The sequence below is a fragment of the Ursus arctos genome, unplaced genomic scaffold (genome assembly GCF_023065955.2).
Source record: "Ursus arctos isolate Adak ecotype North America unplaced genomic scaffold, UrsArc2.0 scaffold_20, whole genome shotgun sequence".
Lineage (NCBI taxonomy): Eukaryota > Metazoa > Chordata > Mammalia > Carnivora > Ursidae > Ursus > Ursus arctos.
In genome coordinates, this window is record NW_026622875.1 from 8617945 (window position 1) to 8630165 (window position 12221).

The following is a 12221-nucleotide window of genomic DNA, read 5'->3' on the forward strand; positions in this document are numbered from 1 at the left end:
TCTCCACTCAGGGTTTCATCTGTGTCATGCATTTATTCATTCATCAAAGAACTTCAGTTAATGCAGAAGACTAGTGGGTTGATCAATCAGCACTAAAGGTTAAGTACTATAACAGCAGGTACGTACATCATTTTATGTGAGCTCAGGAGGTCAGTCAAGGAAGCTGAATGTTAAACGATGAGTTAGGGTCAGCGTGAAGCAGGGGAAGGTATAACAAGTAAGGAGTTGCAGAAGGGCATTAGCCAAAGCACATAAGTTTTAGAGAAGATGGCATATTCTGGTTAACTCTTAGTGGTTCACGTGGAGTGACAAGAATTGAAGGCAAACTGAAGATCATGCGAACCATGTTATGAAATTTGCACTTTTCCCTCAGTGCTGTGGGGCCCTAGAGGATTTGAAGCAGGAGTCAGATACACATTTTAGAAAGATGGCTCTAGAAATTACCTAAGAAATTGCCACTGAGACATAGGAATATTTGTTTCATTGAACCTCCCCCTCCTCTCCAGTCTGTCCTCTCCAGAATCTTTTTTCTCCTATAAAGCTCAACTTACACATGCTTCTATTGATTGATAATATCAATCAATATTTATTTCACCATGATACAACTACTCCATATGATTTCCCCACTTAGAGACTCAACTTGACCTCAGACCCTCATGCCTTTTCTCTTCTCCTCCCCTCTCCCCTGCTTGTTAGGACCAATTCTGATTTCAGATCTAAGTTCAACAACCCTGTCCACCTCTCCACACCCATTCATTCTTGCTGCTGATTCCTTTATCCTCTTTTAATAAACAGGCTTATATCTCACTTTCTTGTAATCTTGTCTTCTATTGGTAACCCCACCTAAGACCAGATGCTTAATATTCTCTTTCCAGGCCAGGACCACAATCTTACGATTCCACTTTCTGTAATTATCACTGACTGAGTGTGATTAGACTTTTTGGATTTACAAACATGAGCCCTGCTATCTGTTGGGGCAAGTTACTTTGCCTTGAATTTCTCTTGTTAACTACTTATCTAGATACATCAACATTCTTGGAAACTCAAGGAGGGTGTGGGGGAGGTTAGGGGGTGGTGGTAATGGAAGACTATACCTATACCGTGCATAAGGCTGAGGCTGTTTTCCTTAGCACCTGATATAGCCAATGGATAAGTGTAATTCCAGGTCCCAGCCCCATCTAGTAAGCTATATATTTGTCTTAAGAAATTGAGCCAAGCTCAGTTGAGTTCAGGAAGGTAACAAATACCATTTATTCTAACTGTTCTCTGAGATGATAACCTGGTCCCTCAGGTGATCCTCACTGATACCTAATCTTATGTGGCATGCCATAAAACAATCACCTTATGCTTCTCCCTTACTAGCCCTTTAAGCCTCTCCTTCCCTTATTTGGATTAAAAAGGTTCATAATCCCTTCATTCTTCCACTCTGGCTATAAGCTAGACAGTTTGGGGTCCATCCTATATTACTAATAATTTATTAAGTATGGAATCCTATAACCTCAAAAGGCAAACGTGTATACTTTTTTATTACCCTTAAGTAATCTTGGATTGCATCTCCCCAAATTAAAATTCTCTTGGAGTGTAATAGTGTAAACAAACAGAAAAATGCTTACTGGCTTCCCATAAATACTGCAGTCCTCTCTGTTAAAAAGAAGCATGGCTTTTAGAAAATAACTGCCTATACCCCAGTTGCTGCCTCTTCTCACCCACCATTCTGTCAAAGTAATGGGGGCAGAGTGTTACTTTGGGGTAATCTCAGAATGCTGACAGTTAACAGCTCAGAGAGGCCTCAGAGTTGCCTGGTAAATATAACACTAAATTACAATTTGATTTCAAACACCCTAACAGGGAATTTCTGATAATTGGGGGGAAAAAAGGCTGGGCTGAAGTTTGTCTGCATTATTTATGATGGAAATATTAACATAATACCTGCTTTTAAACTTCAGAATAAAATACTTAAATATGAACTGCTTATATTTAGAAGTAAGTAAAAATTGTAATACTAGGTTTGGGGGATTACTGAAGCTAATCCATGAAGTATTATATCACACAGTACTTTGTTATCCTGGTTTTATTAGTTATATGTACTTGCATGAATTAAAACTGAGCACTTACAAAATATTCTATCATTCAGATACTTACTAATTTGGATTGCTCTGGGCAAACAATTGAATGGTGAGGTCATACATTATATATTGGGCCAATTACATTATAACTTCTCAGATTTCACTTCTCTTCATTTTGGCATTTAAATAAACATCACAATATTCCTAAGAGTTAGATCCGTTATGAGCCCGACTTGACAGATAAGGAAATAGAGAGGCAGAGAGATAAGAAAGCTGCAATAGGGCACACAAGTGACCAAGCTGGGATATGAACCAACGCAGCCCGAGTCTTATCCTGCTACTAATATATAGCTGACGATTTTGTACTTTTGACTGTGTTTTGCATATTTTAGAAGATGGATTTTGATTTGCATTATTGTACTTTGAATTCTACTTCAACTAAACTGATACTTAATAGCAATTGACAGGAATTGAAGAGTGGGAAATGGCATTACCAAAAAAGGAAAGTGTGCAATGGCTAAGAACCACAAATGTGATGCACATGAAGAAAAGTGCACTCTATGGTGACTAACATAATATAATAAAAAAAAAAATTAAAAAAAAAAGTGAAACACCAGGTTAAATTTACACATATTTCCAAACGTATGTCTTTTTAAAACCCCCTCACAAAACCCAGGGGTTGACAGAGGGAAAGAGTTCAATGGTAATTCTCATAGACATTTGTTTTCATGGCATAAAATGTTTTCAGAATCAACCCCAGTTAGTCTCTGTCCTTCAGCATGGTAAGAATTTGGCATGCTACTCCTTTCTTCCTAAGAGAGAAACCGAAATGCTTGCCAAAGCACTTAATATTCTAGCTTCCACAGCAAATCGCTTTCATCTCTTTCTAGCCGCCTCCAAACTGACTTCAGACGTGGGTAAAAGAAAGAAAAGCATTGGAGGAAAGAGGCACAGGGGTGGTGGTGGTTGTTGTTCCTATTTTTTTCCACTGCGACAAACAAAACATGCTTATAATTATGTGAAACATAATTTTTTTTTAGTATAATTCTTATCAACCCTAGAAAGCTCTCTAATTGTAGTCTTCCTTCCCATAATAGCATAAAATATCAGGCCAATATAATAGTGTAAATGAGGTACTAAGTGACTGGCTCCTAACTCGCTGACAATTTTGAGGTTTACTTCAATAGCCAACTTTTCTTCCCTTTAAAGGAGGATAGGAAATGAAGAAAATTATAACCTATTCTTGTAGATATAAAGATATGAGTGAATAAAATATCTAGCCAAAGAAAATAAGATTAAAAAGAAGTCTATGATTTAGCATTTACAAGAAAATAAAACTTTCCTTTTTAGAAGATAGGAGCTATAAAACAGGTTATACTAAAGTTAATTTTTCAAAGGCATAAACAATATGTTTTCAGCTCATACTCTCATTAGTTTTACATTAAGTTAAACAGAGAAAAAAAGACAGGCTTGTGTTTGTACTGCAATTCTGGTAAGAGAGAACTAAGAACACTGGACAAAGTCTGACACAGAAGAACAATGGTGATAAATATTCCAAGAAAATGCTGCTTTTAACAGACACAATTTACAAAATAAAGACAAGCTAAAAGCAAAAGGTTAGAGAAAGAGAAAACAAACCTAAGCAAAAGAAAAACAGCAGAGCAACAAAGAATGTTTAATTAGTTATCTCTTTCCTTGGATTAGAGCAGCCCAAATTTGCACAACGTTCTAACTAGGCATTTTCTTTCCTTTTCCCTTTTCTTTCCTTTTTCCTTTTCTTTCCTTTTCTTTCTTCTTTCTTTCCTTTCTTTCTTTCTTCAAAAAGATTTTTATTTATTTATTTGACAGAGAGCGAGCGAGCACAAGCAGGGGGAGCGGCAGACAAAGGGAGAGGGAAAAACAGGCTGCCCGCTGAGCAAGGAGCCAGACGCAGTGCAGGGGCTCTGAGCTGTGGGATCAAGACCTGAGCAGAAGGCAGACACTCAACCGACTGAGGTACCCAGGTGCCCCTTACTAGGCATTTTCAGTCCTTTAATTTTTGTTTCTCTCTCTCTGTCTCTCCAAAATCTTCTGGCTTAATACTAGAAGGCCATTTACTTCATTTCACAAAATTATTTATTTTGCAAAAACAAAGTTATTAACAAAAGGATAAGGAAAAGTTAAATCACAGAGCTATGAATGGCTCAGTGAGAGTGTTGTGGATTTGGCCTTAGTTCTTTTACTTGGCAATACTGTACTTCCAGTCTAAGCCTGAGTCTGAGCTATGCTGCCGTTTAGACTGGTCATAAATACTATACGTATAAATACGTATAAATACATTTCCCAACTGTACATTTGCTTTTTAACAGAAGTGTTGACCAACGGCTTTGTTTTACTTTTTTGTTCCTTCCCTATCCTAATCCTCTCCCCACTCCTAACCCTCGTACCTTCTTTGACCATCTCTTAACGCAGTCACATTAAACTAGATAGTTTAATTAGACATAGTGAAGAGGTATGCGAACTGAGACCACATTTTTGACAGAATTACATTTGAAAACAAAGACATTCTTTGAATTCCCTGATTATATCATTATGTTTATTGTTATCACAATTTTATTTGCATGTTAATGATAGAATTTAGACTGAACAACCCTCTTGAGATTGTCAAATAACAGAATGATGCAAAATACATACAAATGAATATTCTAATGTCTTTCTTAAGCTATACCATCTGGAAAAAATTAGAAAATGATGAGTCATTCATGAATGAATGAATGAGTTAACCTAAATCTTTGTCTATAGGATTTTTTCAAATGGTAGGGAGAGGGGCAGAAGGATTACCCTGATGCCAGTACCTTAACACAATAATTATGTCCCATTTTTAATTTTTTAAACTTCTAATAGATAAAAATAATTCTAAATTAGATCAATAATAGGATTAGGGGCACCTGGGTGGCTCAATTGGTTAAGGGTCTGCTGTCAGCTCAGGTCATGATCCCAGGGTCCTGGGATGGAGCCCCACATCAGACTCCCTGCTCAGTAGGGAGCCTGCTTCTCCCTCTCCCTCTGCCCCTCCCTACCGCTGGTGCTCTCTGGCTCTATCTTTCTGTCAAATAAATAAAATCTTTCAAAATAATAATAATAATGGGATTATAGTTATAGGAGTTGCTGTTTGATTGCTTTTCCCTGAGCAATTACTAGGGAACTTTCACTAATACACCAATAAAGCAGAATGTATAAACTAATCATTTAAATATTTTTCAACAGAGAATTCAGAATTCAAAACTATCATTCTGATGGGAACATAAAATATTTTTAAAAATCCATAATGTTTATGAACACATCTCCAAGTATGAAGTCTTGTTTCCTAAAACAAAAACAAAAACCTATTATTTTACGAACAAAAAACTTGTGAAAAAAAAACGTTCTCTGTAAAAATAAATGTGATTTTCTTTATCCTTATCTCATATGCAGTATGAGTCTCTTTAACACAAAGGATCCCGAAGGGGGAAAAAAGCTCTAAAAATATTTGTTCAGCTCAAGGAAAAAAAGCTCTAAAAAGATTTGTTCAGCTCATCTATATAATCACTGACACAAAATAAATGTATAATTATTACAGAGTAAAAATTTTTCTCTTCCCCTGAGCCTTAACTAAAAGCTAATATTTTTAAATATGCATTTTCCTTCTTCCCAGCCTCCTTGCCATATCCCACCCCTAACATGGGTAAGGAAAATGTTGTAAATCATTTTCCACTTTCCCTCTTTCTGTTTTTCTGCTCCCCTTTCCAAGCGCAGGCACAGGCATTCCACAAGGTGCCTGCTGTCTGGCAGCCGATGAGAAATGCCCCTCCTCTTTTGAGGGCAGACAATGACAAAACCCAGAATAATCACATACAGGCAACAAAACTCAATATAAAAAGTCATGTCCACTAAAAGAAAAAATAGAATATAAATTCTAGGAAATTATTATGATTCAATATTTTAAATTATATTTGAATGATATACTTTCCAATGTGTCATTGACATTCATCTGAAACCATGTAGAAGCAAAGAAAGATTATCTTTCACAGCTCTCTAAGCATTTATCTGGGTACAAATATTACAGGATTCAGCATGAGTGAGGTTGCCTGCTGAGAAAGAAACTGAAATGCCAGGAGGCATATTAAAAGCCAATGTAAATGATGCAATCATGGCAGAGAGCCATCTATAGGCCTACATGCATTTACTGTTAATAGGAAACAAAAGTGGCAGCAAGAGATATAGTGTTCCATATCAATCCTTTCTTGGCATGGATATCATTTATAATACAGGACAACACATTAGCTTGAGTGCATTTCAGGAGATGTGTAAACATTCTTAGGTTATGTAGAGTGGTAAAATCAAAATGAAATGTAATATGAAAACCTTAGCTTCACAATTCATTTCATACATTTCAATCACTCAGCAAATTAACAAAGACCTACTATCATGCACCCACCACTGTGCTAGGTCCTATGGGTATTACAAAGGAAAATAAAGACAGTTACTGTTCTCAAGGATTCTGACATGCAAAAAAGGCAAGACTTAAGAACAAGCACAAAAATACATACATACATACAAAATAAGACATACTCAACTGCCAAACAATTTGTTTAAAAATATAAGTGCTATAAGGTATCAAAAAGATCATTATGGGCTAGAGTAACTAGGTTAACACCATAAAAAAGAAGAATCTTCAAGAATCAAAATAATCTAACCATAAAGAAAGAAATGAAATGGGTACTTTTGCTAGGGAAAAAACATGTGCAAGCACACTGAAATGGGAATGGCCTCAAATAGTTTTATACCAACTCAAATCTATATCAAAATTACAGATTTTTTTTACATATGTAAATGAGTTATTTTCTTAAAATTAGTCATAAGTCCTAGGACAGTTCTGGTTTAAGCTTTTTATTCAAGAATAGTTATTGAGGGGGTGCCTGGGTGGCACAGCGGTTAAGCGTCTGCCTTCGGCTCAGGGCGTGATCCCGGTGTTATGGGATCAGGCCCCACATCGGGCTCCTCTGCTATGAGCCTGCTTCTTCCTCTCCCACTCCCCCTGCTTGTGTTCCCTCTCTCGCTGGCTGTCTCTATCTCTGTCAAATAAATAAATAAAATCTTTAAAAAAAAAAAAAAAAGAATAGTTATTGAGGGTAAGAAAATCTGAACTGGAATTGATAAATTGCTGGAGGCTCAGTGTGGATAACTGAAGAGTTAAAAACTACAGGGGGACCCAGTCATAGTGCAGCCTCCATAATATTGTGAGCCTTACCCCTAGGAACCTGACCAGGTTCTCACAGCAAATATCAAAGAAAAAATCCCCTTGTGATTCCAGCAGGGGGAGGGCAAAAGGAATATGCCAGATCAGTCTGTTCTCTTAACAAAGCCTACTCTCAGGGTAAACTAGTTAACCAGAACCTAACCTGCATAAGTATTATTAGATCCTAACTGTCCTGGCAAAGGGAAATATCCAACTCCAATCTAGTCTAGCCATCCTCTCTTACCTCAGGGCTGGGGACAGGGGAGGGGGGATGGGCAGGGGGAGAACTGAGAACCTTGTGAAGTTCACAGTCCAGATGCTCACTACAAGACTGAGACTTGTCTTGCTTCCCCTTCCCCTATACCTCACTACCATATTACCAAAGGCTGTTGACAGCAGTTCCTTTTACATAGATCATGTCTGGCTATCAGGAAAAATTACAAGGCATACCAAAAGGCAAAACACACAATTTAAAGGGACAGAGCAAGCACCAGAACCAAATATGCCAGGAATGTTGAAATAATCAAACTGTGCATTTAAAACTAGTTTAAAAAATATGATTGGGGTGCCTGGGTGGCTCGGTTGGTTAAGCATCTGACTCTTGATTTTGTCTCAGGTCATGATCTCAGGGTTATGAGACTGAGCCCCACGCTGGGCTCTATGCTGGGTGTAGAGCCTGCTTAAAATTCTCTCTCCCTCTCCCCCCACCAAAAAATAATAATAATAAAATAATGACTAAAATGCTAACAGCATTAATGGATAAAGTAGAGAGCGTGCAAGAACAGATGGGTAGTGTGGGAAGAAAGATGAAAATCCTAAGAAAGAACCCAAAAGAAATGCCAGAGATCAGAAACACTATAATGTAATAAAGAATGCCTTTATTGGTCATGGTAGACAACATTGCTGAGAAAAGGATCTCTGAGCTAGGAATATATCAACAGAATCTTTGAAATCCAAAAAATCAAAGAGAACAAAGACTTAAAAAAAAAACAAAACCAGAACAGAATATCAGAATATCCAAGTATTACGGGACAACTACAAAAGGTGTAACACATGCACACTGGGAATACCAGAAGAAGAAAGAGAGAAGGAACAGAAGAAATATTGGAAACAATAATGACTGGGCACTTCCCAAATTAATGTTGGGCACCAAAGCACAGACCCAGGAACCTCAGAAAACACCAAGCAGGATAAATATACTTACATATTATCTCCAAACTACAGAAAATCAAAGATAAAGAAAAAATTCAGAGGGCAAAGCACCTTATCTATACAAGAAAAAAGATAAGAATCATATCTGACTTTTCCTCAAAAACCAAGCAAAAAAGAAGAGAGTAGAGTGAAATATTTAAAGTGTTGAGGGGGAAAAAAAACCCACCAACCTAGAATTCTGTATGCTGCAAACTTATCTTTCAGAAGTGAAGGAGAAATAAAGACTTCCTCAGACGGACAAAAACTGAGGGAATTTGCGGCCATTATACCCACCTTACAAGAAATACTAAAGAAGTTGAGAGAAGGAAAACAAGTCAAAAACATGTTTCTCTCAACTCGATCTACAGATTCAATTCAATGCAATTAAAACCCCACAACTTATTTAATGGATATTGATAAACTGATTCTGAAGTTTATATGGAAAGGCAAAAGAGCCAGAGTAGCCAACACAATACTGAAGGAAAAACAAAGTTGGAAGACTGATATATAAAACCACAGTAATAAAGACAATGTGGTATTGGTGAAAAAACAGACCAAGAAATTAAAGGAACAGAATAGAGTCCAAAAACAGACGCATAGAAATATTGCTGGACAACTAGACATCCACATGCAAAAAAAAAAAAAAAAAAAAAAGAATCTACACAAACCTTACAACCTTCACAAAAATTAATTCAAAATGGATCATAGACCCAAATGCAAAGTGAAAGGCTATAAAACTCCTACAACATAACACAGTTGAAAACCTAAATGAGCTTGGGTTTGGTGATGCCTTTTTAGATACAACACCAAAGACATGATCCATGAAAGAAATAACTGATAAGCTAAACTTATTTGATAAGCTAAATTTAATTGATAAGCTAAAATTAAAAGCTCTGCTCTGCAAAAAACAATACTAAGAGAATTAGAAGAAAATCCATACTGGGAGAAAATATTTGCAAAAGACACCTCTGATTAAGTGACTGTTACTTAAAATATATGAAGAACTCTTAAAACTCAACAATAAGAAGCAACCAAATTAAAAAGTGGACCAAACACCTGAATAGACATCTCACCAAAGAAGATATACAAGTGGCAAATAAGCAAATAAACAGATGCTCGACAGCATATGTCATCAGGTAAATGCAAATCAAAACAACAACAAAATACCACCATACTCCTATGTGAATGGCCAAAAGTCAGATCACTGACAACACCAAATGCTGAGAAGGATGTGGAGCAACAGAAACTGTCACACATTGTGGGTGGAAATGCAAAAAAAAAAAAAAAAAAAAAAAATACAGTCACTATGGAAGATAGTTTGGCAGCTTCTTACAAAACTAAATAAACTCTCACCATATGATACAGCAATCATGTTCCTTTGTATTTACCCAAAGGAGCTTAAAATGTATGTCTACACAAAAACTTGCAGGTGACTATTTAGAATAGCTTTTGTCATAATTACCAAAACTTGGAAGCAACCAAGATGTCCTTCAGTAGGGAAATGGATAAACAAACTGTGGCACACACAGACAATGGGATATTATTCAGCACTAAAAAGAAATGAGCTATCAAGTCATGAAAAGACTTGGAAGAATCTTAAATGTGCATTACTATGAAAAAAAAAAGCTAATCTCATAAGGGTACATGCTGTATGATTCCAACCATATGAAAGGCAAAACTATGGAGACAATAGAAAGATCAGTGGTTTTGGAGCAGAGGGATGAATAGCCAGATCACAGAGGATTTTTAGGGCAGTGTAATTATTCTGTGTGATACAAGAGATGGATACATGTCACTACACATTTTTCCAAACCTACAGAATACAAGAGGGAAACTTAAGGTAAACTATAAACTTTAGATGATCATGATATATCAATGTAGGTTCATCCTTGTAAAAAATGTACACTTCTGGTGAGCGATGTTGATAATGGGGCAGGCTATGCATGCATGTGTGGTGGCAGGGAGGATATGGGAAATGTCGGTACCTCCTTCTTAATTTTGTTATAAACCTAAAACTGCTCTTTTTTAGTCTTAAAAAAGAATAATTCTTAACACCGCTTTTACTCTCAAAAAGTTCCCAATATGGACTACAAATGTTTGGTCATCTTACTTATAATGTACTATCTCAGTACAGAATTGTGCTACTTGACATCTTTCCATTCAATAAAGGTTGTTTTGTTTTAAATATTACTGAGAACATTGGCCAAGATATATCCTAGATTCTAACTTTTATAAAGATACTTGGTTTTCTAAATATCTGGGATGTACCACAGATTAATCCAAATGCTTATGAGTCTTTTTAGATTGTGAAAGTCCAGAAGCTACCCTCTTAGGGAAATTTAATTTTTAGAATCCAAATTAAACCTGTAACTCAGAGCCTTCTTCATTTTTTTTTTAAAGATTTTATTTATTTATTTGAGAGACAGAGATAGTGAGAGAGAGCAAGTGCAGGGAGGAGAGAGAGAAGCAGGTACCCTGCTGGGCAGGCAGCCTGACGTGGAACTTGATCCCAGGACCCCAGGATCATGACCTGAGCTGAAGGCAGACCCTTAACCAACTGAGCCACCCAGGCGCCCCCTCAGAGCCTTCTTTAATGAAGTAATATCTTCAATCCACAATCAACATCGTCATCAATAAACATTTGTTGGGCACCTGCTACATGTAGGAGAGTGCTCAGGTAGCTAGAGTTGGGCGGGGAAAGGATGCCACAAAATATGTTAGATGAGGTCTTAATTCTCTAGCAGTTTATAGTCTAGTGGTTGCTGTTCATTCACCCATCTCATCTACCCATCCATTCATCCGTCTACCCACTATCATAAAATGGCTCCTGCTACGTACCAAATAAGTGTAGATAAGATGTTTATGTATCAGGAATTATATTTAGCTACATATAACAGAAACCAGACAACAGTATATTAACCATATAGTGGTTAATTGTTCTCACATAACAAGAAGTCTGGAGAGAAACATTTCAGGGCTGGTAGAAGGGCACCAAGATGTTATCAATGATTCAGGCTCCTTCTGTCTTACAGAGAATGTCATGCTCATCCTCACAGGAAACTCATCACTGCAAAAAGGCTGATCTGCCTCCACCCTGTCCTCTGAATTTCAGATAGGAAGAATAAGGAGGAAGCAACAAGGGGAGGAGTGGTGCAAAATATCCCATAAACACCCAGCAGAATTTTATTTACATCTAATTTGATAGAACCTTCACAGAAAGTCACCCTTAGTTGCAAATAAGGCTGAGCAAGTGAGTGTCCAGCCTTTTTAACATCTACAGGGAAAGGTCAGCAAATATTTTGGAGCATTACTAACACAGACACTGCGTTAGGTGCTTGAGATAGATAAGAATAAGGCTGGTTTTCATGGAATTTACATTATAGCCAGAAATGCAAACATTAAACAAATAATGGTAAATGCGAAGAGCACTATAGTATGGGGGAAAAAAGAATGTCATGGGACCCCATCAAGGGTCAGGGAATACCTTCCCAAGGATTTGACATTTTAGCTAAGACCAGCAAAAAATGGTAGAGAAAAGACAGTGGAAGGGGGAGGAATCCTCAGCAGATGGTACAGTACATTCAAAGGGTCAGAGGTGGAGTGCCTGGGCGGCTCAGTTGGTTAAGCATCTGCCTTTGGCTCAGGTCATGATCCCAGGGTCCTGGGATTGAGCCCTGCTTCTCCCTCTCTCTCTGCCCCTCCCTTTG

At 37.2% G+C, this 12221-nt stretch overlaps 1 protein-coding gene across 4 annotated transcripts in view; it reads right to left on the bottom strand.

Annotated features, from left to right (window-relative positions):
- Nucleotides 1-12221, bottom strand: part of LEKR1 (leucine, glutamate and lysine rich 1) — a 169940-nt gene that overhangs the window by 118811 nt on the left and 38908 nt on the right. The window lies entirely within an intron of this gene.